We start from the raw sequence: 12,040 nt of genomic DNA, 5'->3' as shown, positions 1-12,040 counted from the left end.
GTTGTAACAAAGCACCACAAACTGGGTGGGTTAAAACAACAGGAATTTCTTCTTTCACGGTTCTGGAGGCGACAAGTCTGAAATCAAGGTGTCAGCAGGGCCGTGCTCCTGCAGAAGGCTCTGGAGGAGGAGTCTCCCTTGCCTCTTTCGAGTCCTGGGGGTTGACAACTCTCCTGGCATTCCTTGACTCGTAGATTCATCACTCCCATCTCTGCCTCCATCTTCTCACGGCCTCCCCTCTGTGTGTCTGAGTCCAAATTTCCCTCCTCTTCTAAGGACTCCAGTCACCGGATTAGGGCGCACCCAATGCAGTATGACCTCAGTTTAACTTGAGTACATCTGCAAAGACCCTATTTCCAAATGAGGTCACATTCACAGGAGACACAGGTTAGGACCTCAACAAGTCTTTTGGGGGGACACGGTTTAACCTATAACAGAGCCCTCCACATATTGAAAGGATCCTTTAAAATTTGCAATGGGTTACTACCGCGTGGGGTCTTTAGTAACTTAACAGGGTATTTGTTTAAATGCAGACCCCTGGTCCTTCTTCAGTTCTCTTGATTTAAGTTACTAACAGGGAGTTCACAGACATATCCCCTTTGCAGGATCAATAGACATCATTTTCAGGCGTCAACAATCCCTAAACCAGTCACCTGTTGGATACACAGATTCTTAGACTGAGGACTGGAGGCTGAGCACAGACACACTCTCTGAATCTGCCAGTTGCTGGTGGATTTCCTCCACTCCTCTCCATTACAGAAAATCAGATCAAGTCATCGAAATCTTCCCCTCCTTAGGGCCTTCCACTCTGTGAGGTCCTCCAACAGCTCCTCGCCCCTCGAGTGTGGCCAAGCCTCCCCTACTTCACGAGGCAGTCAGGGAAGTCCAACAGACGTCCTGCTGGCCAGTCTCCTCTCGACCCGCGATTCCTCTGCACTGTTCCACATCTGCGCCTTGCTTGTGCTGCTCTGTGAACCCCGAACGCTCTCCCCTGCTTTCCACCCACCCAGTGCTTGCTCATCCTTCAAGCCCAGGCTCACCCATTGCTTGCTCATCCTTCAAGCCCTGGCTTCCTTGTGAGGCCTCCTTGGACGAACTCTACTCCACACAGAGCCTGCTCCACCCCACCCCCACACCTTCGTCCTTGGAAACCTGAGCTTCTCAAACTGCCCTGCAGTGGGATTACCTGCACACTTCTTAAACAAAGATTCCTGGGCCCACCCCTGGAGGTTTTGATGCAGGAGAATTGGAGAAGGGCCAGCGATCTGCATTTTAAACAAATACCCCCAGGAAATTCTGACGCAGTGACCCAAAAGCCACTGAGGAGCACTTCTAACAAGTAGTCCAAGGCAGATCCTTCGCTCCTCTGGTGTCTGAGAAATGGCCTAGAGTTTCCTGTCTTAGGATCCCTGTATCTTACACGCTGTCTGAAATATAGGTGCCGTCAATAGACATGTGTTGAATGAATGAATAAATTAATCGATGGATGCAAGTGAGCTCACCAGATGGACCGTCATCTTCTTTAGGACAGAATAAAACTGGAGTTGAGGTGGTAGGAAGGATAATAGTCTAAGAAGAGGAAAAAAGCACTGAACGGTCTGGCAGGTATTTAAATACTCTCAAAAAAAAGACAAAACCACCTGCGTCTGTTTTAACTTCCCAGAGAAACCAGTAGAAATACAGCCCACTGATACCCATCCTTCTTCTCCGGTTAGGCAACCTTTGCCGCTGCACTGGGTATCGGCCAATTCTCGAGAGTGGAAGGACCTTCTGTGTGGTGAGTAGGTGATTGTGGAGACACCCTAAAGAGCAAGAATGACGGTGACAGCAGGTCAAGGCTGGGAATACAGGAGTTGAGTGTTTTAGGCCATCTAAACAGACTATAAGGGAGACCAAGGGAGTTAGCTCCAACTGACTCACGGGAGTTTGAGCTGTTCATTGAGAAGGGGGTGAACATGACACCCTGATGTCCCACCACACAGGGAAGTCAGGGGATCTAACCAGCCACCCAGATGTCTTCCATGACTCACTGAGCGAGGCTTCAGGACAGGACAGGTACTAGGGCTCCAGCAAACCCAAGGAGACAGTAAAGGGTAGAGTTTGCTTTGGGGAAGCAAGGTTTGTTCCAAGAATCCAGACCAGTTGGGAAAGTGTGAGCTGATACAAAGGAAGAACACGCAGAGTGGCATCCAAAATTCACCCCAGATATAAGAGCACAGGGAGTTTCCTCTACAGGAGGGGAGACCTCACTGGGCTGCTGTGAAGAGCAAACGAGAAGTCATGGGCAAAGCATGTAGCAAAGTCTTGCTTGGCACTTAATAAGAACTCAACAGTTCCTACTGTTGTTGAGGATGCTGTTGACGCCATGAAGAGTCCTTCACAGGAGACCACACATGCTCATCTGAGGGCAGGACGGATGTGGGCAGTACCACCCTCAGACCCAAGCAAGGGGAGCCCCACACTTTAGAGGGCCCCTCACAAGTCCTCCTCCAGCCTTTCTCAGAAGGCCATGGGGCCAAGGTGACTTGTTCACCTGGAGCCCTCATCTCTTTTCTAGACAGCGCTCCAGGTATGGTCTTCCCGAGCCCATCTTCCTAGGGCGGATCGTAACAGACAGTGTGTCCACCCCTAGGTCAAAGGGTGCACAACGACTGGCTGTTTTGGAGGTAACGGAAGAGCTGAGACATGCAGGCTGGGGTGCTCACATGGTGTTTGAGACCCCTCTCAGCCCAAAAGAGAGCCGGGGGGGAAGAGAAGGGCAGCAGAGGGGCTCCATCTGTACTCTTGCCCCAGCTCCACAAATAGTGGAGGTAGACCCGGAAATGGACCAGCAGGAGTGTCCTGCTCCCCAGAGCCAGGCCGGTGCAGGCGTGTCCCAGACTCCCGCTGCCACACGGGGGAGCCAAATGCCACACGGGGGAGCCAAAGGTACCGAGCTGAGAAACAAAACATTCAGCTGATAAACCCATGAAATTGCTGGGGTAAATGGAAAAGCACTTGTGAAATATAAATAAAGGAAGTCAAAGGAATCCTCTCTCCATCTGGAATGTGGATGTCACCAGCTTTCTAGGCACAGACTCTGGGGATAAAGGCAAAAGTGTGGTGGGAGACCCAGCTTCCAGCCAGCAGTCCCCAGTTCCTTACTGGTCAAGGAGCTAGCCCGGTGGGAACCCCCAAGGCTCATATCCACCAGGCCCAGAGAAGACTTGCTCTTTTCTGTTGTCACTGACTCAGGGCCCATCCTGGAAGCTCTCAGACCTTCCAGGAAGGGAGCAAGCGCTGCTTGCTGGTCCCAGCCGGTTTTGCTTCTCGGACAGAATTAAGATCTGGGCAGAGACAGAGAAGTGGGGTGTCTGGAAGAAAGTATTTTATTAGGCGAAATAACTTGAGGAACAAGATACAAGAGGTAAGTGTGGAGGAATCGAGAAATGAAAAAGCTGGCAACTGACGCCTGCTTTAAAATCCTGATTGTCCGGTCAGTCCCCGTCAACCGCGAGCAGATCCCAAAGGTCGGGGACATCTCGTTCCCAAAAAGATTTTCTTTTTTTTCTCTCAATTTTCCTTTTTCTTTTCTTTTTCTCTTTCTTTTTTTAAGGTCCTTATATGACTGATAGCATTCAGTGTTGTGGATGTCACATATGCTAGAGAATGGATAAACTGTCATTCCCCTAAGAAGTATCTTCTCAGTTAATTCTACCGCTAGGAATTCACCTAAGAAAAACTTCGGCGAGGTCCACAAAACCGTACACATAGTGAACGGAAATGTTCATTATAATGTTATTTATAGTTATAAAGTGTAGGGGAAAACCTAAGAATATGTCAATAGCAAGTTTTACAAATATGTTCTGAAATAACCGGAAGATGGACTTTACGCAATCAGCAAAGTTATATTTTAAAGAGATTTTAATGATGTGGAAAAAGACTCACAATATAAATTAAAAATAGGCAGATAAATGAACAAAACAAAAGCAAATAGACAAAAAGGCAAAATAAAACTATATTGCACTATAAGCATAGTACAAATATATATTATGTCCAAATATTATCAGTGGCCCAGGGTCATGACAGTTTGTCTTTTATGCTTCTCTACATTCTATGCTATTGTCTTAAATTATATGTTATATTATACTTTATATTTTTGTATATATTTTATATCATTTTATATATTCTATATGTATAATTTTGTTTTTGAAAAAATAAAGCAAAAGAAGAAAGACCTCTGATTATCTCTGTTCCAACAGAAACCAGCAAAAGTGACTAAAACCGTCTGGAGTCTCTTTTAAGTTGCCAACCTTTCAAGCACACACCCAGCCACCTATTTAAAAGTGTTTCATCTCAAAACATTTCCCCTCCCTAGGAGTCAAGTGGCTGTCAGCAGAAAGGAAGAGGAAAATGCTGCTTGGACCAGGGAGAAAATGCCGCTTCCTCGCTTGGCGGGGAAAGTGACGTGAGTCCTGGGTTCTGTCCTCTCCCTGAGCGTGTGGCTCCGAGCCACCCGGCGCCCACACTGTGCTGCTGGGTTTGGGGGCCCCTTCTCTGCTTTGCTGACAGGGTCCAGGCTGCCTGCAGGAACCAGCACTTCCCACGGGAGCTGGGAAAGGGGCGAGGTACAGCCCCGCTGAAGCCCAGGCCGAACAACAGAACAAAATCCGCTCAGGCAGGAGACAAAAGACCTCCCCAGCTAGGACGAGTCCCGTGCTCGGAGGAAACGGGTTCCTGTGCCTGGCCCCACCCTGTCACTGTGTCTCCATCGTAGAGAGAGGGCACTGCAGCCTCAGGAAGGCTGAGAGCCAGCCCAAAGCACGTGGCGAGTTCACGGCCCCACCGCTGGGAGTCCAGCCTGAAACATTGCAGTGCCTGGCTTTGCTCTCTCAGAGGGGCTTGTTTCCAAAAAAGACCCACTGCCAAGTTCTTAAAGGAATCACTTAGAGAAGCGGGAAGACAGGACAGAACAGAGTCGGCTCCCTGTGGACCAGGAGATCCGAGGGAACAGGGCTGGCCTCCGAGGGAACAGCCAGCGTCTCCCTCCTGGATCTGGCTCTCTCCCTCAGGCCTACCTCGTTCTGTTCTCAGCCTCCCACTGTCACCTTATTTTGGTTTGAAGATGGCGTGCAACAGAACAGAAGGGTGTTGCCAAGGAAAGTGGGCTGTGCCCCGCCGACCCCCACCCCGGCCATTCCAGAGAGGATGAGCACCTTAGAGGGATGAACACATGCTAAAGTCTGCTTCTGGGTTTTGTGGCCTCAGGAATTCATCATGGCAATGACTGTGCTCTGGGGACCACCTGAATTACTTTAACCAAACCCAGAAGAACATGATATTTAAACTGGAATGTGCCCCGATATTCATTTATAAAGAGAAACACAATTATAAAGTGGATCTTACTATCCCTGAGCCTCATGTCCTTTCCCCATAAGAAACCACACATGGAGGCCACAATAGAATGAGAAGGTTGATGGTGAGTGTGGATGCAGAGCAGCCGGGTCATCTTGAGGGTCGCATCACAGAAGCCTCCACTCCCTGACCAGGGAGGACCTGCTGGCTGGCAGGTGTCTGCCCCCAGACTCCCCTTTCTCTTTCAGCTATGTCAACACCTTGCACTGGGTAACTGCTAAGTCTGGGCCCACCACCTGTTCAGGGGAACTTTTAATTCTTCCTCTCTGACTCATTATGTTTGTTTCACATTTTAATTCTCAGACAGAATCTCATTTCTAGGTTTTAGAGAAACACCACATTATTGTTTGCAGGTACCGCCTACACTTCTAATTCCAGCTAACACAGAATTTAATCATTCGGGTGTTGGCCTGTGATGCTCAATCTGGGGTCCTGCTGAGAACCTTTACAGGAACAATTGCAAGTTTTCCTTCTGGAACCTGGGACAATAGACAGAGGGGGTGGGCAAATGTCAGGCCATTTCACCTAATTGTCACAATTACCCTTCAAAATGGGCATTATTTCCTGTTAACCTCCAGAAAGCTTGAGTCCTTCCCCCAGGAAAGGGCAGAGTCAGGGCAGAGCTGAGAATGAACCGATCTGTCTGCCCCGACAGCCACCAGGCTCTGCTCCCTGTCGCAGGCCTGGTCCTGCATCCCACAGTTCTCTCCCAACGGATCTCTGCAGGGATGCGTTCTGGGAATAAGCGTCTTGAAAGCTAAAACAGCTGTGATTCAGGCAGGAGCAGCCGGGGTAACTTCTCATGGCGCTTGAGTCTCCCAGTCTGTAAATGGAGATGATAATTTACTTTCTTTGTACAATTGTTATGAGGATTAAATACATTATTAATGCACATAAAGGCATTTGGAAGGTAAGCTCACCTCACACTCCACTTATCCTTAATAAATGCTAACTATTGTTCAATTAGTGGGGCACGTGTGTGTTTACACATGAGCATGTATGTTTAGTCATTTTTACCTAAACTACAGGACTTATCAGAGCTTTTAGCATTTTGAATCTTGACTTGACAGATGAGAGGATGGTAGCTGGGGTACAGTGGAGAGGATTTCCCAAGCTTGTTTGACCTCTGGTAGTTTTTCATAAACTGTCTTGGTGTTTCACAAGATAATGTTTGAAATATTTCACAGAATATCCTTTTTTTTAGTGTCATATTAGCGGCAAATCCATATTTCTCTAACAAAAAAGTCCTATTTAGAACAATTTGGTTTGAATTGTTTCCCTGCACAAGGAGAGTAGGAGGGTTAGTACTGTGTTCATTTTGCCTAATTAAAGAATTGCGACGCCGTTTCCAGTCGAACTGGGCTGACACACCCATCTTCTTCTGCCTTTACAAAAGATTTGCACAGAGTTGTTTGCGAAAGACGAGTTCCAGCCCTTGGAGCCTACCCAGGAGCTCATATTTCCCCCAGAACTCTTGGTAAGATGAGTCGGGTGTTTTATGTGCCTGTTTGAATGTCACTGGTTGTTAACCCAGTTTTCTAAAACAACCCTCTCCTTCCTGTGAAATTGTCGAACTGTGGACATGTTCGATCAGCTCCAGCTGCCCGTCCCTGCCCGGCTCCCCGGCCTGGCTCAGGCCGCACGCGCGGGCCTCAGCTCAGGCTATTTTTCAAACGATATCATCGTTCCTCCCGTCACTGTCCTCTACACTGCGTCCCTGCTGACTGTCCCCAGCGAGGCAGCCTTGCTCAGCTTCTGCGTTGGTCTTTCCAGCTGCTCTAGTACGTTGACCCCAAGCAGCACTTCCAGGCCCCCCATCCCTCACTCTTCCCTCTATCGGCATCTCTGTCTTTCCTCTGGGGCATCCAGGGAGCCCATTCTGTAAAATACCTACTTCTGAAGGGGTTCAGATGTGTTCGTTTATTCATTCAACAAATATTTATTCATTCAGCACTGTGCCAGGCACTGTTCTAGGTACTGAATGTGCAGCAGGGAACAAAACTAACAAAAAGACCTGCCCTCGAGGAGTTTGTAACCTGCTGGGAGAGACAGACGATAAGCAAGATGATAGACAAGAGATATACAGTGTGTTAGCAAGTGAGAAGGAGAAAAAATAAAACAGAGACGGGAGATAGGATGCTGGGAGTTGCAACTTGAAATATTCCAGCCAGAAAAGACTTCTCTGAGAAGGTAACATTTGAGGAAAGTCCTGAAGGAGGTGAGGGGCTGGCCACAGAGATCCGTGGAGGAAGAGCAATCCAGGCAGTGGGCCCAGCAAGGGCAGAGGTGCGAAGGGTGGGAGAGCCGGAGGTCCTAGAGGTCAGAAAGCCGCGGGGGGCGGGGACCCTGCTGGACTTAGGGCTTTCATTCCGCGTGAGATGACAGCTATCAGAGAGGCTGGTCAGAGGAGGAATATGCTCCTATTAACGTTGCAGTGGGATCTGGGGTGTTCTGGCTGCTGGGATGGGAACAGCCTTGGGAGGGGCGAGGGAAGGAGCAGGGATCCCAGGTCCAGGAAGACCCCAGAGGAGGAGGGCGTTTTTCCTTCTGGGGGTCCTTTTCCGGGGCTTGGAAGAGGATGGGATATGAGGAGCTCGGCTTGGGACATGTTAAATTTGAGATGCCTATTACACAGCTAAGAGGAGACGTTGAGTCCTCATTCAGATATATGAATTCCGATTTCAGAGGAAAAGTCCAGGCTGAAGATATTAATTTAGAACCATTAATATAATTATGAATTATGTGTGAGGAAGATTGGCCCTGAGCTAACATCTGTGCCAATCTTCCTCTATTTTATGTGGGATGCCACCACAGCACGACCTGATGAGTGGGGCTAGGTCCACGCCTGGGATCCGAAGCTGCAAACTCTGGGCCGCCAAAGCAGAGTGTGCGAACTTAAGCACTATGCCACCAGGCTGGCTTCTAATTATGATTTTTAAAGCCATGATACTAAATTATGTTAAATTGTTCCATACTGAAGGGTCAGTGACAGGTGCCAGCTTATATTGTCATTTGTCTCCAAAGAGCTACACGTTAACCAGTCTTAAGCTAACGGAGTAAACATCTAATTATGGAATCCAGGCATAGCCAATGGGTGTAGTGAGTATCTGTTAGGTCAAGTGGACCCCAGGAGCCCTGAAATTTCTCTAGAGGAACATACCTTCACCTGGGCTCTTAATAGCCCAGGAAGACAGGTGTGCACACGGACACACACAGTTGTCATTTGCCCTTAGAGAATGGCGGAGAACCCAGAAAAGCGAACGCTGACCTTTCATGGAGAGAGGGTTACCTGGATCTCCCCCGGGACCCTCAAGGATCTCCTGGAGCTGAAAGTGAAACACCCCGACGCCCCTCTCATCCTGGGCAACACCTCACTGGGTGAGTGACGACAACGGTTCTCAGGCCACACCAACGGCGAGCTGGACCTCCCGTCCTCCTCTGCTCTCAGTCTACAAAAGCTATTGTTTAAGGACAAAAACCTCATCTTTGCAGCAAAAAGACTATAACAATACATTATAAAAGTAGACTATTACATTATATATGATATACAATTATGATTATATATAATAAGTTGTATGTGTTATAGTAACAATATAGAATTGTGATACAACATTATTATGTTATAATATAATAAAATTGGCCTCCAAAGTTGGATGTCCATATGCCCTGGCAGTGTGCAGGGTGACCCCTTGAGGTGTGGGGAAAAAGTATTAGAGGTTTTTAAATAATTTATCTTGTCCCTTTTTATTTTGTGTTTGTTAAATAGTGAGTAGATACAATAGAATTTTATATAATACATGTGGATATATTAACAGTGCACACCTAGTTATCACTCCCACCCAGTTTAAGAACGAGAACTTTGGGGCTGGCCCGGTGGCGCAGCAGTTATGTTTGCACATCCCGCTTTGGTGGCCTGGGGTTCGCTGGTTCGGATCCTGGGTGTGGACATGGCACTGCTTGGCACACCATGCTGTGGTAGGCGTCCCACATATAAAGTAGAGGAAGATGGGCACAGATGTTAGCTCAGGGCTAATCTTCCTCAAAAAAAAAAAAGAATGAGAACTTCGCCAAGAACTTTGAAGGCCCATGGTCCATCCCAAACCACATCCCCTTCCCTTCCCTTCCCTTCCTCTCAGAGGCTCTCGTTAGCTGAACATGGTGGTCAGTCTCTTCCATATTTTTACAATTTTGCCATATACATTTGTACCCCTAACCAATTTGTCAATTAGTTTTGTGTATTTTTGAACTCACATAAATAGACTGGCATGATATTACTCTTCCACAATTTGCTTTGTTCATTCAACATTCTTGACCAAAGATTCGCCCATATTGTCGCCTGCAGCTGTGCTGGATTCCACTGCGTGGCTACGGCATGATCTGCCTGTCCATTCTACTTCGAAGGACATGTTTTTTCAGGAATCTCTCATCCATTTTACTTCCTATTTGCATACACTTGTAGTGAGTGTATAAATACATGTCCTGGGAGAGCATGCTCTGCAAATTCACTTGGCAGGGTGTATGGCCACTGCTTTCACATCTATTCACATTTATTGTCAATTTTTAAAATTAGTATCTGAATATTTTTTATGAGAAACTTTCAATGCCAATAAAAGGCATTTTGCCTTTCCTAACTGTCTCTAAAATATATATTTACTTTCCAGGACCTGCAAAGAAATCTCAAGGACATTTTCACCCAGTTCTCCTCTCTCCTGCTAGGATTTCTGAGCTGAGTATGGTGTCCACAACAAGCAAGGGTGAGTTCCTGGTGTTCTCAGTAAGATATCAGTGAACCGGTCCCTGCACTGAACTTACACTTGCCAAATAGCGCGGACCTCTGTCCATCTCGTACCTTTGTCTTGTCTGGCCTGTTTCCCCTCTTCATCGTTTTTCCGATGTGATGCTGCATCCCCACCATGAACCTTTACTATCGAAAACTTTGCCCAGAAGATGAGGTATTCAGATGATATCACTCAAGACCTTGCAGTCACCTGCAGGATTCTTGCCTATAAAATGCCATGGTGACCTAGAGACAACGAATTTGCAGTGTCACTTTGACGGGAAGACAGCGCCAGAGAACTGGTGCTAGCCATTGGTTGAGCGGTCAATTCCAGGGAGGGAGGATGTCTCCAGGGGGACAGTAGAAGTATTATCTGGCACTTGAATGCTACTTGTCTCTTAGGGACAGTGACAAGGGGCAAAATGGGACAAAGACCTACCCGGGCAAGCACCCCCCAGTCATTTACAACATCCGTAAGGGCCCACTCTGTGCAGATACCACATAGGCAAGGCAGCACTCATGAAGTAGGAAGGAAACGTGCAAGACTCTTTCTTCGAGAAGCACAGCAAAGTCTTTGACAAAAAGAACCACATTATGGCGCTTTCCTCATCCCAAGAGCTCCCAGCACGTAAGGACTGTCTGTGCGCGTGATGCTCAGTCAACGACCGACAAATGACGTGACAGGAAACCCGAGTGAACACCTGGGTGAGGAACGCGAATTTGGGGCGCAGTGGAAACAATGACTTCCTCAACTTAACCAACACGGAGGTTGACCGAACTGAAGGCTTTAGTCCAGACTGAACGGGAGGCTACCAAGCGTTTGTGGGGGTCAGTGGGGGACAGGACAGCAGACCTGCCTGGGCCATATCACTGCCATCCAGGAGTCCGACCTTCCTGGCCGCTGACCACCATCAGCCAAACTCAGTGCTGCAGACAGCAAGCCAGCCCCTCCCTGCTCCCGGCTCCTATCTGGAGGGCAGGGGCCCTCCTGGTTTTGCCCAGCACCCGGCCTCGCAGCATCAGCCTCGGGACGATTCAGGTAGCACTTCTGAATGCCGCTCCGACAGTGAGGGAATGTGCTCAGATTGACTGAAATCTTAGCGATGGCAGAGGGAGAGGGGACAGCGATCGGGTGACTGGGGGCGGGGACAAGCAGTTCAAGCAGCAGGTTAGGACAGGAAGCCCTTTCCTCTTCTCCAGCCCAGGCACGGTCTCGCCCGTGGTCTCCAGACGTCTCTTTGGCACCACAAGCCTGTCCTCAAGCAAATCTCAAATAAAAGAAGTCAGTGAAAAAAGCTGCTCTGTTGGAAGGAGAGGAGAGACTTTCCTCCATCCCCCCGTCACTGAGCCCCCACATCTGCCCCTGAGAGGGCCCTTCAGGGCACAATTCAAAACCCTCAGCATGGCCCCAATCCTTCCTTTTTACAAACCAGGAAGCTGAGACGCTAAAGGAAAGTGGACTTGCCCAAGGTCCCCAAACAGCTGGCGCTCAGGTCGGCAAACCCCACATCTCCCACTTCCGTTCAGAACTCTTTCCGTTACTGCCATGCTCTGAGCCCCGGCCTGCCCCATACCTGTCCAACTGGCTGTTTGAATGGACTGTTTGGACTCTGGAGGCAAAGTAGAGACAACTTCTGAAATCTGAGGAAACAATGCACCTTCCTGGGACCTCTTAAAATTACAGTGTGAGGGGCCGACCCTGTGGCATAGTGGTTAAATTCTGTGCACTCCACTTCAGCAGCCCAGGTTCGTGGGTTCGGATCCCGAGTATAGACCTACACCACTCATCAGCCATGCTGTGGTGGCATCCCATGTATAAAATAGAGGAAGATTGGCACAGATGTTAGCTCAGGGCAAATCTTCCTCAAG

The 12,040-nt window shown here is 48.4% G+C and overlaps 1 long non-coding RNA gene across 2 annotated transcripts; it reads left to right on the top strand.

Annotated features, from left to right (window-relative positions):
- Window positions 1-7: 7 nt before the first annotated feature.
- Window positions 8-11,966, top strand: LOC124234535 (uncharacterized). Of its 2 annotated transcripts, XR_006887346.1 has the most exons (6): window positions 8-1,605; window positions 1,716-1,777; window positions 4,358-4,447; window positions 6,791-6,871; window positions 8,628-8,772; window positions 10,056-11,966. It is a non-coding gene; the product is annotated as an uncharacterized LOC124234535 (long non-coding RNA). The 2 variants fall into 2 exon arrangements; XR_006887345.1 differs by having other exon boundaries at window positions 8-1,777.
- The last annotated feature ends 74 nt before the right edge of the window (window positions 11,967-12,040 follow it).

The sequence above is a fragment of the Equus quagga genome, unplaced genomic scaffold (genome assembly GCF_021613505.1).
Source record: "Equus quagga isolate Etosha38 unplaced genomic scaffold, UCLA_HA_Equagga_1.0 85579_RagTag, whole genome shotgun sequence".
Taxonomy (NCBI): Eukaryota; Metazoa; Chordata; class Mammalia; order Perissodactyla; family Equidae; genus Equus; species Equus quagga.
The sequence above is the reverse complement of the archived record's forward strand: the minus strand, read 5'-3'. Positions and strand labels throughout refer to the sequence as shown.